The 20655-nt window shown below is 37.2% G+C and overlaps 1 non-coding gene across 1 annotated transcript; it reads left to right on the top strand.

The window, feature by feature from the left end:
• The first annotated feature begins 20108 nt into the window (after positions 1 to 20108).
• On the top strand, positions 20109 to 20214 carry LOC115288779. Its single transcript, XR_003907182.1, has one exon. It is a non-coding gene; the product is annotated as a U6 spliceosomal RNA (small nuclear RNA).
• The last annotated feature ends 441 nt before the right edge of the window (positions 20215 to 20655 follow it).

Here is a 20655-nt window from a genome sequence, read left to right as displayed (position 1 = left end):
AGGTAGTATGGAAATATTTTGCTCCTACTGACAGAAGATGCTTAGAGTCAGTTCCAGAAAAGATACAATTTAAAAGTAGCGTATATGGTATGTTAGTCCTCATGACGACACTGAGATACTTTTATTATTCCCATTTTACAGATGACTGAGCTGAATCACAGATTAAGCAACTCACCTCAGAGCATACCGGTAATACTTTGTAGAATCTCAATTCATGCTCAGGAAATACAGTTTAGATGCCATGTTCTAACCACTCTACTACCTATCAAGGTCATATCTGAGATCCCTAACCAAAATAAGTGAATACATGTAGGTGAGGTTGAAAAAAGAAAACAAAACAAAAAACAAACTTCTGTGTGCATACTCTATTATAAAGCAAATCTTGATTTAGAGCATTCTCTAGTTAACATGAAAAGAAAAGCTGTTATTTCCATGAAAGCATTCATTATTGAAGACACTTTTTTTTGGTCTTGTTTTTAACTACAATCTTTCAGTGATCTTAATGAGGCCAGTGACCAAGTATACAGAGCAGCAAAACCTGCCACATAGGTGGCGATATTGAGCAGTCATTTCCCACTGGGAACAGCACTGCAGACTAACAGTGTCCTTGGCTCTCCGGGGTACAGCCCATCAGAATGAGACAAGCTACATACTCAGGGGGGATTTCTATTTGAAATGCTGAAGTGATTCAGTATTGTTAGTCTGGGAAATTCTATTACTGTTTTCTGTGAATAAATGTTGATATCACAATGAAAATGGGGAAAAAGTATTCTGATGAAAATGAATTCATATTTAGGATAAACATGCTGATTTATATATAAGGTAAATCCCTGGGCCTGTCACAAAATAAGTTTTTGAGCTAGAGGTTAAGGAAAAATGATTCCCAGAATGAGCCCTTACCCAATGGGGGTACATCCTGTTTATAAGAAAATGACATGAGTACTTGACATATTGAATAACATAAACATAAAATATGGAAAGGATAGTCTGTCCAGATTATGAGCTCCTGGTTGATGGAGACATGCGTCGTTTCCTTGCTTTGTGCCTAACACCACACACAGTCCCCAGCATTGGTAGGTAAGAAGGACACGTGTTTGAGTGCATAGTATTAGAGCCAGAGCCAGAGACCCTGTGAGGAGGGGAAGTTGTAAGAATGGTTCTCCTTGTTTAAATTTGGCTATTGGTACAGAAGGAAGCTTTCGCCCATCATCACATCACTGATTAGCTCTCCAATAGTTAGCCAGATGTTGATGTCTCTAAATTGTAATGCTCCTAATTAAAATGCTTATCCCATTGGGTAGTGATAAAGATAAAATTTGTAAATTTTTTTATAAAATCTAAAGCTACATGTAGGTTTAAGTGATTACTAAATCCTTTCATGATCGGACAGTTAATGATGAATAAAACTGGTATAATTAGGAAGAACATATCTACCTCTTAATGTCCCCATTTTGACTTTTATAACTGTGATCACCTCCTATCTCCGTCACTGCTGAGGGTTAATTATAGTCAAAGTTTCTTCCCCCTCATACCTATTCCTGCCTTCCATCTACTCCATCTTGTACATAGGCCACATATAACCTAAAGTATGTATTTTTTTTCTCAAAGTATCATAGAGAATAAATCTTATACAAAACCCTAGAGTGATCAAATGTCTATTGTCAGACTTCAATCACTTCCAATTATAGCAGCATTTATTTGCCCATCAGAACATTTAAGATAGAAACTAAAGAGTCTTGATAACACAGGGGGAAAAATGTTCTCTAGGTAGTGAATTTTTAACCACACAAGTACTTGTGAGACGTTAATATTTGTAGAAGTCACTCGAGATCTTACTAAAAGGTAAATGCTGAATGAATTAGCTATGGAGTAGAGCCTGGGTTTCTATACTTTGCAAGTGATGTCAACACTGGTGGCCAGAGATCTACAGTTTGAGTGACCAGACCCTACTTGGTGATTTCTAGACCATTTCCAAGTATGAGGATACCCTTGAAAGTCTAAGTATTGACATTATCCTGATTATAAATTTTAAAATACAAAGAAGCAAAAAATGATAATCTCACCAACTAAAGACCTTAACTACAACCAAGTTAGTTTATATATGCTATATATAGATATCAAATCAACTTGATGTCCTACCATCCACATTATTTCAAAGCTGGCTTTGAATAACTTTAAAATTACTCAAGTAATACATATTAATTTTAGAAAATTCATAAAATAAAAATAAGCAAAAATAATCATCTGTAATCTCATCACTTGGACACAAGACACAAAAAATATTAACATGCTAATCTAATCTGTCCCCTATGTCCACACCCAACCCCAACTCCATGGCTACTGCACCATGTACCAATGTCATGGTAAGATTGGCAGAAAGACACAAACACAGCCAGGAAAAATTGCTTGAATAAACATTAGAAAACAAACTAGGGGATTTTTAAACAGCATAGAGTGGGGCATAAAGAACTTTCTAAGCTTCTCAAAGCTCTCTATGGCACTTACAGAGGGTGGAATTATCCATTTTACCCCTGGAATCTTGTTAAAATTGAGTACTATCATTTGCCACATCTCATGATATTGAAGTTTCTCCTAGGGGAGGGGAATGCCCTGGCTTTTAGGTTGCTTTTTCAGTTCAGGGCAAGTTGATGGCTACATGCTATTTTGAATACTTCCCAGTAGTTTTCTGACTTCAGTTCTTATACATTTTTCTCAACATGATAGTTATAGGTCAATTCTAAGAAAATAAATCACATAATAATTTTTTGGAAGAATAAATGAGATAAACCTACTGGAAGTGGTATCCAATGAGTTCAATGGTTGATTGCTACCAGAATCTTGCCTGTCGGAGGTCAACATGGGCTTTCCTTTTATCCCTTCCCAGAAGTTCATGGTAATTGTGAAAACTAGTGAATAGGTATGACAATAAGACATTCTCTCAGTAATTCTAATTACTTTAAATGGAGGTGAAACAGCCACATCTTTGCAGTTTTCCAATTGAATCAATATCAGTCAGGAAGTGGGAAGCCAACAAGGCAAATTTTTCTGAATGCTAATAGCTGGATAACTCTCTGTTTCCTCACATGAAATGATTACCTTTGATGCTCATTACTGCCACATTGCTCTGAATTGGAGATAGGGATTTGTGCTGATGAACAGAGGTGCTGACGTATAAATTAAATTCTTAGGAAGCACAAAAGACATGCATATACCCACAGCCACACTTATATGCTTATTTTTGTGGAAAGGATAGTTAGGGCCTTTTATCAGCACCTGAATTTTTGGAGGTAGAACATAAAGGTCCTTGAATCAGGACTCCGATGAGCCAAGTTCTGAGTTCTGGTTTCTTTTTTTTTTTTTTTTTTTCCCATTTTACTATGTCACCATAATTGCTCAAAATTTCTAACTAATATGCTTCTAGGTCTCAAAGGCTACAATCAAAATGTTCTCTGGAGCTGTGGTCTCATGTAAGGGTTGACTGGGGATGCCTCTACTTACATCCCAACATCTTTGTTGGCCACACTCAGTTCCTCCTCACTTGCTAGACTGAAGACCTCAGTTTCTTCTTTTTGACTGTCAGTCAGAGGTTGCCCTGAGTACCTTGCCAGATGGACTCTTCGTCATGACCCTTTGCTTATTCAAAACCAGTAAGAGGGAGACACTGTCAGCCAGGCAAATGTGGAAATCTCATATAATGTGATAATGTGCATATAATGACACATGTCCCATCACCTCTATTAGTCACAAGCAAGTGTCAGATGCTGCCCACACTCAAGAAAACAGATAACACAAGGACAGTAATACCACATACGTGTGTATATGGTTATTAATATAAAGAGATTTGTCTTCTGGAATTGGCTCATGCATTGTTGGAACTGGCAAGTCAGAAACCTTTAGAGTCAGGTCGGCTGGCAGGCTGGCAACTCAGGCAAGAGTTGATGCTGCACTTTTGGGGCATAATTTCTTCTCTGGAAAACTTCATTTTTTGCTCTTAAAGCCTTCAACTAATTAAATGAGATTCACCCATATTATCAAAGGAAATCTCCTGTTCTTAAGCTTAAGCACATCTATGAAATACCTTCACAGCAACACTAGATTAGTGTTTGAACTAATAACAGGTACTATAGCTCAGCCAAACTGGCTATGTTAGTTTGCTAGGCCTTCCCTAACAGTGTTACTGGCTGGATGGCTTAAAACAGCTGAAATTTATTCTCTCGCAGTTCTGGAGTCATAAAGCTGAAATCAAGGCACTAGCAGGACCATATTTCCTCCCAAGCCTCTAGAGGAGGGTTCTCCCTTGCTCCTTCCAGCATCTGGAAGCCTCAGACATTCTTTGGTTTATGGTGACATAACTCTAGTCTCTGCCTGTGTCTTCAGAGGGCTGTCTTCCCTCTGTGTCTGTCCAAATTTTCCTCCTCTTATAATGGTACCAGTCATGTTAGATGAGTGCCCACCTGAATCCAGTAGGATTTCACTTTTCACCTGGTTAGATCTGCAAAGACCCTATTTCTAAATAACGTCATATTCACAAGTGCGGGGGATTAGAACAACATATCTTTTGAGGGGACACAATTCAACAATCAGAGAGGACCCTGATCATGACAGACATTTATACACCATCTCCTGTTTTGCACTGGTAAAGGACCACTCCTAAGGCTGTGTACTCTGCCCTTTGAGTGTTCCAAGCACACTGAGACCAGAGAAGCCCTTCAGGCAGAGCTTGCTCACAGCCATTAGCCTGTATGAGAATAGTGAGTGCTGAGCGGATATGGGGATGTGAGTGGAGCATGGACATTATTCACTGCACATGGAAAACACCAGCCAGGGGGCCTCCAGAGGCGATATTTACCGAAAAGTTCACACTGCATTCACAGTGTGTTCATCAAGCTCACAGCAGGAACACGGGGTACCTTACACCCTAAAATCCAAGTGACTAGAGAGAAGACTAGCCACTATTTTACAGTTCTTTTCTGAAATGATATGCAGAATTCAACCTTGGGAAGAAAACTTTTTTTATTTGGGGATAATGCCTTAGGGGTCTCTTTGGTTATACAAAGATAAAGACAAACTATCTGGTAATGATGAGGCTTGAGACAACTTCTCTCACTATAATCAGAATTACATCTAACAGAATTCTTTTTGATCTTGACGGTGAAATAGGCCTGATACTAGCTGTAAAGAAGGAATTTGTTTTTTCTTCTAATATGTCACAGGGGACACAAGAAGGTTGATTGAGGAGCCTAGACAGTAGGTAAGGAGAGCCCAGCATTCCTGCTACTGAGAGTTACAGATTTATCCATAGGTGATCTATCCCCTGCAGTGTGGCATCCGGCTGGGGCCCTACGTGCAGCAGGACCTACATTGAGACCTAATCTGAAATTTGAAGGAGCCATAATAGCAGGACAAGTTTGCTCCAACTGCTCTAACAGAGTACTGCAAAAAACACTTTAAAGCAGAGAAATTTATTCTCTGACCATTCTGTAGGCTACAAGGCCAAGATCAACACATCAGCAGAGTCATGCTCCCTCTGCAGGTGCCAGTGAAAGATCTGTTCCAGGGCTTTCTCCCAGCTTCTGGTAGTTCCTTGGCCTGTGGGCATCTGTCCTCAGTCTTCCCATGGCGTTCTTCTAGTGTATTTTTCTCTTTCTTCAAAGATCCACTTTTAATGAAGACACCAGTAGCATTAGATTAGGGACCCACTCTCCTCATATACAGCTTCATTTTAACAACTAATTATGTCAACAACAACCTTATTTCCAAACACAGTCACACTCTGAGGTATTAAGGGTTCTTCAACAAGTCATAACAATATCTTCAGCTCCTAACAATACTGTTGTGCAACTTTAAGAAGTTTTTCCTTTATCTTTTTTTTTGTTCTTTTTCATAAGCCCATATCTTTTTTTTATTTTTTAATGTTTTCTTTTATTATTATTTAGTATGAGAGAGAGACAGCACGAATGGGGGAGAAGCAGCAAGAGAGGGAGACACCAAAAGAGATTCCAGGCTCTGAGCTGTCAGCACAGAGCCCAGTGTGGGGCTCAAACACACAAACCATGAGATCATGACCTGAGCTGAAGTCAGATGCTTAACCCACTGACCACCCAGGTGTCCCTCATGAGCCCACATCTTTCATGAAGCAAACTAGGTTTGTTGTCAAGCCTGTGCCAGGATGATGCAGGTGATGCTGTGTGGGGGCACCTTTCTCAGCAGCATGGAAGTACTAGTTAGGACATGCAAGAAGCAACTGTCCAAGAAACCCGCTGGAAGAGAAGAAAACCACTGACAGAGATGTCAAGTGACTACCAGGAGAGGTTTCAGGATTTGTTGATAGTCCTGAGAAACTAAGAAATACTCAGAGTGGAAAAAAACAGGATTCACTACTAATCAAGCACCATAGAAACTGAGACTATTGTTGTTTGCATTTTAAAATGTAGACTGAATCCAAAATCTGGAATACTCAAGGATATGTAGTTTTAAATAGCATCTTGCCTGAATCCTTAGAAAAGATCCGTCTCTCAGGGACAGACTGCCATTAATAAAGCTCTCTGAGAAGGGTATATTTCAACTACGAAGCCAATGAATTAATTTAGAATGAGAAATACAATTTTAGGTTGACTAAAATACTTGAGCTGGCCTGTTGGTGCATATACTCCCAGAGACCCATTTCTCATAGGAAACCCACTAGAAAGCACGTTTACTTATTTCCAAAAAAACATAAAACCATAGGAAAACTGGATATTGATGTCAGTCTTCTCACTGCCTACTGTCCCTGTGGGCCAACAGATGTCTGCTACGTGCAAAATTAGAACAAGGAAAGTGAATATTATCTGATTGGAACACGCGTACATCAAGCTCTAGAGGCTGATCTTCCCATCCATCTTCAGAGGGAAATGCCTCTTGCTCACACTCCCAGACTCAGAACTCGATAGATAAGTAAATAATACAAATCTGAATGGTCTTCCCTGATTCCATTTTCCAGGGTGACCATGCATGCTCTGTTCACATCATCCTTCATCAAAAAAAAAAAAAAATAATAATAATACATGTTTAGATTTTAACACACCCAGAGGTCTTCAACTTCTATTTCTGTGCTTCTGAGTTGCAAGTGTTCCCAAACCCTTTGACCACAGAATGACATCCATTTTCCCAGTTAAGTCTCCTTGATGACCGGTCACAACTTTATGTGTGAATGTTGCTACTTTGTCTACCAGAGAGCATCATGTCCTTCCACATAAGATTCTATGAGGAAGAGCATCTCTCTGTGACCAGCATATTCTAACAGGATTCTAGACATTGGAATCCTCTGACATATTTACAGTCAGGAAGATATTTTAAAGACTGAGAGTGATCTTGTGATCTAACTGAACCCTCTCATTTTATAGTTACTTGGAAAAGGTCTGCAAGATGCTTGAATACACAGAGGTAGCGAGTGAGTGACCAGGTGGAGGCAGAACCTGGCCTCTCTGACTCTTGTTCACTCCCCCTCTGTTCCAGGCTGCCTCTGGCTGCTGGGTGTCCAGGTTTCACTTGCTCCTGCCAAATACCTAAGAGTGCTCACTAATAACAGTGTGTCCTCTTCCTTATCTGTTGTTTCATTTTCCACCCTCACACAGGATAGAATATCGCAGAACCAAATCACTGAAATGTAAAAACATTTAGAGGGTTTAGCTATTTTTTCCCCATTTCTTGTCTGGGGAAGAACACACCTCTTTGTCATCAAGACAAAGTGGATTCTTTAAAAGGATTGTTTTCAACCAAGCTGCTCTGTAGTGGATATTGGCCATGACCTCCTAGAAAATGAATTGAGCCATTCGAACATGTTAGTGGTCTACTACTGAAAATTTATTTTCTCATTCTAATGACAGATGATGGCTTCTTCAATCATAAACTTAGTCTGGCTTTATTTAAATATTGTAAGTGTCATCAGCGTAGGATCTATTGTGCTGGGCTTCTGAAGAGAGAAGCAAATAGTCACTTACTAAGCTTGATTGGGCCTGATGTGATATGACACGCAGGATAATTTATTCTTTTCTTTAAGTCTAATTCAGGGGAATTAGTCCCCAGTACAGCAGAGATTTTGATAGCCTAGGTTTGTATGGATTACAAAGATGTCTTTTGGGAGGAAAATTTACTTTTAGATGGTCCATTCCACAGCTTGAGTCAGAAAAACAATTTCTCTTAGAAAATGTACTGTTACTGATAAATACCAGAAGTCAGTTCCTATCTCTGAGTTAATCGCAGCAATATAAGGCTGAATGCTCAGCCATCTTTTACTGCTCTGCAAGCATTAAATGTGAGAGGAAAATGTGATGTAGCAGAAATGGGGGAAAGTGCAGGTTCTGGGGCCACACCAGCTGAGTTAGAATTCCACCTCCTTTACTGCTTAGCTTTGTGACTTCAGCGAGGTGGCCATCCTCTCTGTACCTCAGTTTCCTCATCTAGAAAGTAGGGATGATAATGAACGATGTCTGCTTTCAAAGCTGGTATAGTAATTGAATATTTTAGCACTCTAATAGGTAAGAAAAGTGCCTGCTGCTAATAAGACTACAGAAGTATTAGCCAATATAATCATTGTTAGCACATCTCACATTGTCAATAGATAATACTCAATTAGAGGCCGAAGTCCAAGGCTTTTTATTTATATCAAGTATTGATTTAACATTCATATAATAGACAGAAATGTATCTTGGAGTCATGTAGTTTAAGTGTTAAATCATGGCTCCCATTCACTGTCTCAATAACCAAAGATTAGCATTATTGTGCCTTATGTTTCTGTCTGGAGAATGGAATAATAATACTATCTATAGCTAGTATTTATTGAACCCTTACTATATATCATACCCTGATTTAAACATTTTAGATGTAAGAATTCATTTTGAGGGAATAAGCCCTTGTCCCTGCTCATACAGTTAATAAATAGCAGAACTGAGATTGAAATTCAGGCAGCTTGATTCCAGAATCTTAATTCCAGAATGCACTAATCTTAATTAGTGCATGTATAATGCATTCATTCATTCATTCCACACGTATTTATTTCATGCCTCACATGAAATAAATGGTGGTTTGGATATAGCTGCATATAAAATAGAGAAAAGTTTTTTAAATGCCTTCTGACAAATTCAGCCCTCCATGGTGACATCTGAATTAATGTAGAGAGCAGTATGGTTCATTTGAAATATAATGCAAACCACATGTGAAATTTAAAATTTTCTGGTAGCCGCAGTATAAAACAGGTCAAAATAATTTTAATAATATGTTCTTTTAACCCAAATATCTAGAATATTATCACTTTGACATGTAGCTAATATGAACAAATTTTTATATACTAAACTTTCTTAATCCAGTGTGTTTTCAACACAGCACAGCTTATTCATACTAGCCACGTGTTAAGTGTGCTCTAGCGTGTGTGACTAGTGACTACTGTACTGCACAGAGTCAATCCACAGGATAAGCAAGAGCCCATGAGAAGAGCCTAGTGCAAAGACACTCCCTAGGGCCAGCAGCAGATGAGGAAGTGGGAGAGTGGAGGTTTGAAGGGCAGGCAGGGGCCGAATCATCCAGGACCTTAGAGGTCATGATCCAGGTGAGTCACCTGGGAAAAGGCAAGGATTTCTTTGCCTGATTACTTTTAAACAGGGTTCTCTATCTTTTCAGAGTCTGAGTCCTGAATCCAATGACTGTATAATGAATACCTAAGTCACCCCCAAATCTTGTTAGCAAAAAATTGCTTGTGGTAGTGATCTTTTCACTGTGGCTTGTTCATTTTATCAGGCAAACTAATGCCGCATCTCATCTGAGTTATAAGTGGCTGTAATACTAGCTTCCAACAGAGCTGTCAGTGTAGGAGCCAATCAAATTTCACCTTTGCAAACAGCGTACACACATAATCAGCTTTGAGATTTCATGTGAAATGAGCATTTTCATCCAGGGTTGGTTTAGTTCATTAAAGCTGGCTTTGATTTAAATTCCAAGTGATTCTTTTAGCTGGTGAAACAGTTAAAATGGAATGAAATTATCTGATTCCAAAGCTTCATTCCTACACTTCAGTAACCTTAGACTCCAGTAGGTGTGTGTCATCAAGTCATATAAAACGTGTTTATCAGTACAAGAATAGCAGGATTCCTGTGTTATTTGTCTTTCAAATGTATACAGCATATTAAAGTTCAAGGGTGACTTGGATATTTTGTAAGCTGAGGAACCTGGAAGCACTAGAGTCCACAAAATCTTTATAAACTCTAACAGTAAGCCTTAACTAATTGCTGGACATAATTACAATTACCTCACCATAGATAGGCAAGAAGCATTCTTTATAAGCTTTATAAATTTAAAAAGATATAAAATACCTACATCTGTCTTTTTGTATCCTTCACAGCCTATTGCCAAGTCATCTTACATTGTACATTTAAAAATACTTCAATATGGAAATATTTTTGTCTGGGTGAATAAACTTAATGATGATAAATTATATATCAACAATATCCAAAGACCTATTCCCTTTTGGAAGATGCTGATTCCTGGATTTCTCTGCTTTAACAAAAGCTTGTCTTCTCATTCCAGTCCTACTACATAGAGCAGTAGTATGTATGTAATTATTAGAAGACTGAGTTCAGATCTGTACTAAGTGAAACTATTTAGGAATCTGGTTTTTGCAAATTGGCAAGTTTCTGTCTTTCTTATCCTCACTTTTGCACTCTCCATGATTCATTTATGCATTTGTTCTCATTCATTTGGTAGACATCTACAGAGCCTTTATTTAAGGCACTAAGCTTTAATACAAGTGACTCCTCATTGAAAATATTACATGTGATTGTAACATGATTTGGGATATGTTGAATTTCCCATAAGATAAATACAAAGTGATAGGAAATTTAGGGAAAAGAGGGATTCCTGGTGAGATTCAGAGATGTAGTTACTGAGACTGGATTTCAAAAATGCATGGACTTTCAATGCAAAGATCTTTCAGGGGGTAGGCATTTGAGAGAGGGAACCTGTTTGAAAGAATGGTCACTGTATTCTGTTTTTAAGTTGAAGTCTCCAAAAAAGGGCAGTGGGAGGGCAAGAATGGAACACAAGGCAAGCTGGGGTGTGGTTTAAGAAAGCCTTGGGTGGCAGCTCAGTATCAACCTAAGTCTGTGGAAAACAGGAAGATAATTTTTTTTTCAGCTGAGAAACTAGTATTCTTTAGACTTTTTTTTTTCCTGGCAAAACATTTAGGATGAATTGTATGGGAAATGGACAGGAAATAGGCCAATTACAAAGTAATTGTAACAGTCCAGTGGGAAAATAATAGGAGTTGAAGCTACCAATCTTAGTGACATTTTGGAATTTTAATCTCAAGGTCTAGATCTTTGAGACAAGCAAGTGGAAAAAGTTGATGATGATACATAAATCTCTAATCTGGCCAGTGTGTGGAATAGGAGGCTGAGCAAACAGCTGGTTTATGGAGAGCACCATGTGTTTTAGACAAACTAAATCTGACAGTCTTTCCAGTATCCTTTCTAGATTGCTGACCTAAAAGCCAAACTGAAGTGAAAAGAGGGGTTGAGGAGGAGGTGTAGAGACATGACATTCTAGAGATAAGCTGTAAAGGTCCATAACTTTCAAACTCTTCATCTCTAGATAAGACTTTGCTGTTCTAACACAATCCCATACAGACCAATTTCAGATCATAGCTATTGGTTTTCTTCCTTTTTGTGATATTGTGATTTATAACAAGAAATATATATTTGGTCTTTGTCCCTGTTTTTGGCACAGAGCTCCCTAAACCCTTGGGATTTAGGAAGTGGTGAGTAATAAAGGTGTCTTCTGTGAAGTTAATGAGTGGCTCTGAAGCCTCATCTAAGAATGGGTGCTGGTTGCCAATTAAACCAACCATGTGATTAGAAGGTTGGAACTTTCAGTCTTCCCCCCAAACCTCCATGGAGGGGTGAAGGGATGGAGATGAAGTTGTCACTAATGCTCAATAACTTAACCAACCATGCCTATGTGATAAAGCCCCCCATTAAAAAAAAAGGACAGGGTTCAGGGTTTGGAAAGCTGGGTTGGTGAACACATGAATACTGGAAAAGAGAAGCATAAACAGAGAATATGGAAGGTCCACACCCTTTACCCATATCTTGCCCCATGCATCTCTCCCATCTGACTGTTCCTAAGTTATATCCTTTTATTAGAAAAAAAAATTAAGTAATAGTAAGTGAAATGTTCCTCTGAGTTCTGTAAGCCACTCTAGCAAATTAATCAAATGCTAGGAAGGGGTCATGGGGACCTCTTCACTTATAGCCAGTCAGTCACAAGTACAGTAACAACCCGGACTTGCAACGGGCATCTGAAGTCCAAGAAGGGAGTCATTGAAATCCCCAAGGTTGTCAGAGGCACAGGTGACCACCTGGGCTCTTGACTGGCATCAGAAGTTGGAGGCGCTGTCTTGAAGTACCCCTCAACTTGTGGATTCTGCTGCTATCCCCTGGGTAGACAGTGACAGAATTGTGTTGAGTTCTTGGACTCCCTGGTGTCTGAGAATTGCTTGGTGGTGTCCAGAGAAGCCTTCTACCACACACATTAGAAATGATCTAGGACGGCCAAAAGACTTCCCTAATTAAAAATTGAAATCATCATTTTATTGCTTCACAAAAAATTAACCATGTAAACTACTATTTGTGGAAGGTTAGGACACTGAAATGACTGACCTCAATTTTCTTCTTTAATAAACTTTTCTTTTGTGACTAGAAGCACAGGCTGTGCATTTGTCCAGAGAATGGGTAGTGCACCTACTGTAAAAGAATGATAGACCCCTAGATTTTTTGGAAGAGATTTTAAGATTATCCAGCTGTTTCATCTACCCAAGTCGACAAGTTATTCCCCACCACCTTTCCTCGAGGAACTTTCCACAATGCAGCCATTCTTCCAAGTTATGTATTAACACACCTCATCCACGAAGCAACCTCTCATCTATACTCGTATGTTTTTCGTTCTTGAAACTCTTTTAGCAGGGCGCCTGGGTCGGTTAAGCCTCCGACTTTGGCTTAGGTCAGATCTCACATTTATGGGTTCGAACCCCGTGTCAGGCTCTGTGCTGACAGCTAGCTCAGAGGCTAGAGTCTGCTTCTGGTTCTGTGTCTCCTTCTCTCTCTGCCCCTCCCCCTCTCATGCTATCTCTCTCTGTATCAAAAATAAATAAAACATTAAAAAATTTTAAGAAACTCTTTTAGCAATAGATGTATAGCCATTGTTGACATTTATTTAGTGATGAGCAAGTTTCCTTGTTAGATTCTAATATCTTTGAGAAGATGGAGTGTCATTCATTTTGCTAAACTGCAAGTACATTGCACACAAGGAAAGGTTAATAAATAAATGGTGAATTAATGCACATGCAATCACCTAGTTTGCTGAGGAGATTCTATATGCTAAGCAGTGTTTTGGGCAGTTTGCACATGTTACCTCATATGATCTTTGCCACACTCCTATGAGGCTCTGCAATTTTGCCTAAAGAAACGTGAGGATAAATACTTACTTACTGGCTGTTTAAGTAGCAGAACTAGAATATGAATCCAGACAAACTGGCTTCAAAGCCTATGATCTTAGTTACTGGGTATTGCTACTTACAGTATTACAGTACTGAACTTGCTTACTGTATCCAGCAGGGAAGAAAGAGGGGCACAATAATGTTTAGAGCACTGCCTTTGTAATTATGGAGAAGCCATAAATGAATTTCTCAGGTTCTTTACATAAAATGGATTGAGAGTAGTATTTATTTTATGCAGTTTTTGTGGGGATTAAATGAGACAATGCATATAAAATGCACATAATGAAAATGAGTCTTAGTGATGATGGGGAGGGTATTCTTAAGGTGTGTGCCTCCCGTTATCTCTTTCCAGAACTGAGAGCAGTACGGTGGCATCTGCCTTTCCGTGTTTGGTGGTACATTATTTTTCCTAAGAGCGATGATTTCTAGCCATTTGAAGCTATCCTATAATAGTTGTGAAAATACGGAAAATAGCACTCATGTACTGTAGTGGGAATATGCAATGGGCCAAAAGAAAATTAAAAGCCTTATACTTTTATAAACAAAATAAATCTCCCTCAAATGTTAAATTGTGGGGATCTCTTGGCATCTTATTACTGAATGATCGTTAATCTGTTAACATTGTACTTTTCTCAGCGATACGTTTGTTTTCTTCTCCCAAACTGTTAGGTCGTAAGCTGTCTGTAGCACTTGGAGTGCGTAGTTAAATAACCCCATGGGTAGGAAAGAAAGGTCATTTTCAAAACTTTTTTTTTGGTTTGTGTATTTTAAAAAGATATTTTTTCTAGTTCTTAGAGATTTTTCTAGGAAAAAAAAGAGGTACTTAATCTCAAAATTACAGTGAAAACCAAAGAGATACTAACTTCACTGAAAGAGAAGAGATAAAAGTGGCTTAATAAGAAATATATGCTGTAACTCCCTTTTATTCCTGAGATAAGAAATGCACCTAATGCTAATATATGCGTCAGGTGATGACAAGAGAAAATAATTATTTTATTGCTGTGGGTCTTTGTATGCAGAATTCAAGGGCAGGACCTATTCTTATCTTTGAGGGGGAATAAAGTATCTGATTTACAATATCTACTTATCTCCTTAGAAGAATGTCTAGTGTAATGTTGGCAACACTGCATAGCATATTAATAACTTGAGAGTCAGGATTTATCAAGAGATCTGAGGTTCATATTAGTTTTTCTATAACTTTTTTTCTCACCTCTTTTGAATTATGGAAATAGGAGCAATGCTTTAAACTACTTGGTGGGCCTGTCACTGTTTGTGGTAGCGTTTGTAATGTACGCTTTGAATTTGAATGTGTATATATGTGAGCTGCAACAAAGTGGCCTATAAGATATGATTCATTTCTTTGCATAAAATCTGCTAAGATATGACATTTTGAAATTTTATGGTATAAAATAGAAACTTTCCTAATATTAATTGAAACTCAATGGGAAGCAATGTAGCATAGAAGAACCATAGTGTACTGTTTTGATTTGCACTCTTAATAAATCTCACCATGCTAAAATGATGACTCTTGTATTTTGCCTGCATTAAAATCATTTTAGAAGGTAATTGGTTTAGCTTATTGTAATACTGCCTGATAATATTTCTTTTGTTTTTCAAGGAAAGAATAAGGTATCATTAAATTACTGTTGCATGGGGAAGTCACGTATTATGAATGTTAGTGAGTACAGAATATAAAATAGACTTGAGGAAAATAAATTCACTTCTTCACACAAGAGACTTGCTATAGGTTTCACTGAATTATTTAACTCATTCAAATATGTTTCTACTTTCTACTTGGTAGATTAGAATTACTTTGTAACTCATTTTGATTACTTTTATTATTTTTAATTTACTAATTGGAAAATATATACAAATACATAAAGCATTAAAGGGCCTAGTTTGGAAAAGTCACATGATTCTACCTCAGGATTTAATGAGATGTGTTGTTATTATTTTGATTATTTAAATAATAGAGTATAGTAAAGCTTTTTCTTGTTGGTGTGCCTAAAAAGAGAGAATGCCTAGCTTTTTATTATTTTAATGTAATTTTTTGAAAATTAGAATTTCCATAACCAGAAAAATTAAACCATTTTAAAAACGGAAAGATTCTTATAACCCATACATAAGTGTATAATATATAGAAATACGTAGGTATATATGCATAATGTATATCTATGTAATTATATCTATTTTCCAATGATGATGTTTTTAATGACTTAAGACAGAATGCTATTTCACTGAGTTATGTTTTTAACTGATTAGAGTCATCCAATCAGCTAAGCATTTACCTCTTCCATACAGATTCAGAGAGAAAACAACAGCCCATTGCTTTTTTCCCAGGCTGAGGTAAATTGGCTGAAGTGGTCAGTTCTGAGGGGGATGGTAGTTCCTAAAGTCAGAGCCCTGAAGTCTAAAGTGTCCCTGGCATCCACCTTAATGTCATGTCTACCCATTGTACCTACTTTTTAATAATTCTAGCACATGCTTTTCACTTACTTAACCTGCTATTTCACCAAATTACCCAGCCATAAGTTGGGGACCAAGTGCCTTATGAGCTGTTGGCAAAATTTCAATTAGTGAAGAACACACAGTATGTAAATATGTTGGAAGAGATAATAGATGCATTGATGGATGTCTCCCCAGTAAGGAAAATCAGAGGCTGTCCTTAAGCCTGTCCAAGAAAAGGAGTGGAAATCAGGGCAGACCGCTCTGAGCAAGGAAGCCGAGGTAGTCTAGCTGAAGCAAGGAGTGGTGGGTAGCAATCCTGGAGGTAGTGAATGGCTCTCTGCTCTATAGAATCCTACATAAATCTAGCAACTTTCCAGCTGGAGTGGCTTGGGAAGGCAAAGGAATAGTCACCCTACTTTTATTGCAGCCTGGGTAACATGAATGCTTAATTTTGAGGGTAGATCAAAACTATTCTCTAACTATCAACATCAGCCATAATAAAATTATTATATATGCAAGTACCAGACTCTGTCAGCTTGTGGAATGTATGTGTTGGATTTTATGAAATTAGGTGGACTTTAAGGCTGAAAAAACTAAATATCTTGGCACATGCAGATTTCAGAGCTAATTTATTTGTAACAAATCACACAGTCAATGCCTCAATCAAGAATAAGAGGAAAATGTCCAAAAAATTGTCACTTAAAGCATGTGCAAGGTGTAGTAAGCTTTAAGAGGGTTGGGCTTTTCAGTTGATAAGAAAGGAAGGATGACACAAGCCAAATCAACTTAAGGCAAAAAGCTCAAGTACCAATTAAGATAGGGCCTAATAAAAACTACTTGTCAGCTTGTAAGTGACTACAGATATGGAAAGTCTATTTGCTACAGAGATTTGTTCATGGTTTTAACTACATTTAAATAAGAGTTTTAAATAATTTTAGATTTCAACTCAACAGAACTGTTAAGAAGTTAGGAGAAAAAGAATGCTATGGTTAAATTTCAAAGATTGTCTAGGCCTTTGATTTTCTGTTTCTACAATTTTGGTTTTCTTTCTGCTTTAAGAGTCCTTTCTTTAATCTATAGTAATCATTTTATGTGGGAAATTCTAAATGCAGTCTTTCTTAATTATTTACCCCAATGAATGGAATCAATGACATCAATAACTGGATACCAAGTAACTAGATTTTTAAAAATCCAAAAATATTTTATTTTGATATATATTATGATGAACTTATAAAATTTGCCTGATTTTTGTACATATATACTGCCTATCTACAACAAAAATTTTTGATTGAATACTGTATTTTGTCCATGTCTCTCTCTATATATATTCATATATTTATGTATTTATAATTAGTTGACCATGAAAATTATTTTTTAAAAAATGTTGATCCTGACAGTTAAGCCCTTGACTTGAACAAGCTATCCCAGCTTTTAATACATCTCTTTGCCTTGCGACACACATGATCTTGATGAGGCCATTTACTTCTGCGTCTCAGTTTCCTCATTCACAGAAATGAAGTGAAAAATGTCTATCTTATTGATCTTATTATGGGGAGCAAATGAAATAAGGTATGTTATTCTACTTTGATAAATACATTAATTACAACTCAGGGCTACAGAGAAATGAGCTTGACCCACATCTTAAAAAAAAATCCTGGGGCACCTGGGTGGCTCAGTCGGTTGGTTAAGCCTCCGACTTCACCTCAGGTCCACGTCGGGCTCTGTGCTGACAGCTAGCTCAGAGCCTGGAGCCTGCTTCCGGTTCTGTGTCTCCTTCTCTCTCTGCCCCTCCCCCTCTCATGCTATCTCTCTCTGTATCAAAAATAAATAAAACATTAAAAAAAATTTTTTTTAATTCTAAAATGGAATAGAAAAGAAAGAGTTTACTTGGAGGGAATACAATGTATCTAATCCCCTTTTTCCTTGTTGCACAAAATTCTTTTAGTTTTTGGTCAGGAAAACATAAAAAGTAATACTGTACACAAGCTTAAAGACATTTGACAGAAACTCTTTGACCTCTTCGTGAACACATTTTATAAATAATGAATTCAAGAAAAAAGAAATATAATTCAAACTTGCAGAGCATCTTCATCTGTGGAAGTCACAGTGCTTGGTGTTAGCCTACAACATCTCATTTAGTTCTTCCTACCTTGAGACCAGCCTCTGAGGAGCGGTGTCACATGGGTGGATGGAAGTACATGCTCTGGAACTAGAAGAACTGGTTTAAGTTCCAGCTTCTTCATCTTCAAGCTGTGGGATCTCAAATGAATCATGTAACTTCGGTGTGCCTTGGTTTTCTCACCTGAGGCATATTACAGTTAAACAGTGTATACCTTTATAGGGTTATCTAGAAGATTAAGTGAATAAATACCTGTAACACCCCCTTAGAATACTTCTTGGCACATGGATAGGAGTTAATAAAAATAATTGCTGGCATTATTTGTAGAGCAAAAGTCACATGTTAATTAAGAACACGGCATCTCATTAAGACATTTGCTCAAGGTCCCATAGAAATAAAAAAATAGAGCAATGATTCAGGGCTATCTGAATAACACCCATGGACCATTATGGCTCCAACAGTTTATTCTTTAAACACCTTTGTCCTGAGCTTGTATGGACTGCTGGAGGCTACCGACGACGGTACAGGTGTGGAGCAGGTTTCTATCACAGCATTGGAATCAACTAAAAATGCAGTGTTTGATATTTCTATGCTAAAAATGACTTCTGGCTTCTCACCACTGGAAACTTCTCACTGAGCATGATTTTATACAATCCTGACCTTCTCCCATATTCTCTAATATTTCCTTTTTTCTCTCTCTTCTTTAGTATTTCTCTTCCTCCTCTCTTCTATGGTATCACTCACCTTTACATTCCTTTTCATTTCTTATGCAGAGTGGTTTTGCTTTTACCTAATTTATCCTTTCTCAAGCTGTGTTTTCAGGTCTTTGTCTGCCACTTTGAAAAGTTAACTAAATATTTATTTAAACAAAAAAACAAAAGTTCCTTATATTAGAGAAACTTTGGTACCAAATGTTAAGATATTTTCCCAGATCTTCATCTAATCATTTTCCTTCCCTTTTTTAAAAACCCTGGAGTATTTTTGTTACCTCCAGGATAAAATTTTAAGTCCTTTGCATGGCATTAAAGATCCTTTGTAATCTGTACCTTAATCATCTTTCTACTCTGACTTTCATTAGTGTTTTTAAAAAGTGAAAAAATAAAGATAATAAAAGTGAAGATAAAATTTTTAAAAACCACTCATAGTATCCACCATTCAAAGATAAGCCATGTTGCTTTCAACATCTAGCCTTAGAATTACATCTTATGTGGGGCACCTCGGTGGCTCAGTTGGTTAAGCGGCGGACTTCCGCTCAGGCCATGATCTCACCTTTCATAGGTTCGAGCCCCACATCATGCTCTGTGCAGACAGCTAGCTCAGAGCCTGGAGCTTGCTTTGGATTCTGTGTCTCCCTCTCTCTCTCATCCTCCCCTGTCCATGCTCTGTTTCTCTCTGTCTCAATAATAAATAAAACATTTAAAAAATTTTAATTATATCAATGTATATAGCTACATGGAATTTTATTTTATAAAAATTTAAACTTTATATACTTTCTTATAACCTGTCTTTAAGAAATAAGCAATAAATTGTCTAATATCAATAAATATTCATTTATAATAGCCTTAAGGGCTAAAAAGAATGTTGAGAGAGACCCCCAACATTAATTTTATCAATCTATATAACTAAATATTTCAGGTTTTTCCCAATTTTTTGATACTATAAGCAAGAATATTTAAATATTCTTATAGCCAAATCATTACATAGCTCTATAGTATTTAGTATGAATTTACAGGTGTGGAACTGGTGTGGAATTCATCTGGAATTGGGTTTGTATATAGGTGTAAAAACTGTGTTTCACTCAATCCCTGTAGGGCATAGGGTAGGGCTATATGTTATCAAATTATAAATATTTGTCATATTTTTAGTGAAAATTATATGTCATGGCTATACCCAATATTGCATAGCATTTTCCTAGCACCTAGCAAATCTAAATGTGTATTTATTCATATATATTTAAATATTCTTTTTAAGCTGATGAAAAATATTCTTATGTATAGCACTTAAGAAATCCAACGGTCAGTGCTCACTTTGGTGGCAAATATACTAAAATTGGAACAATACAGAGAAAATCAGCATGGCCCTATGCAAGGATGGTGCTCAAATTTGTGAAATGTTCCATATTGAAAGAAAGAAAAGAAGAGAAAGGAAGAAAGAAATGAAGAAAGAAAGAAAGAAAGAAAGTCCCTCTTTGTGACAGTCTCAGAAGTAATTAGAATTCCGTGTGTGTGTGTGTGTGTGTGTGTGTGTGTGTGTGTGTGAGATATGTTAAATATAGAATTTTTTTAATGTTACACCTTGTTTTAATGCTGAAATTAATTTTAAATAGAATAGGAAGTGAAATACTAAGAAATATATAGCATTCTGATTAACAGCCATAATCAAAAGGTCTTTGTTATTGATGTTAATTTAGATTTGCTAGGTGCTAGGAAAATGCTATGCAACATTGGATATAGCCATGACATATAATTTTCACTAAAAATATGACAAATATTTCCAAGATTGAAGATGGAAATGACTTTGGGGTGGCAATCCAGGAGAAGGTGCTGGAGAGGGTGAATGCAGTCAA

The sequence above is a fragment of the Suricata suricatta genome, chromosome 3 (assembly GCF_006229205.1).
Source record: "Suricata suricatta isolate VVHF042 chromosome 3, meerkat_22Aug2017_6uvM2_HiC, whole genome shotgun sequence".
Classification (NCBI taxonomy): Eukaryota; Metazoa; Chordata; class Mammalia; order Carnivora; family Herpestidae; genus Suricata; species Suricata suricatta.
The sequence above is the reverse complement of the archived record's forward strand: the minus strand, read 5'-3'. Positions and strand labels throughout refer to the sequence as shown.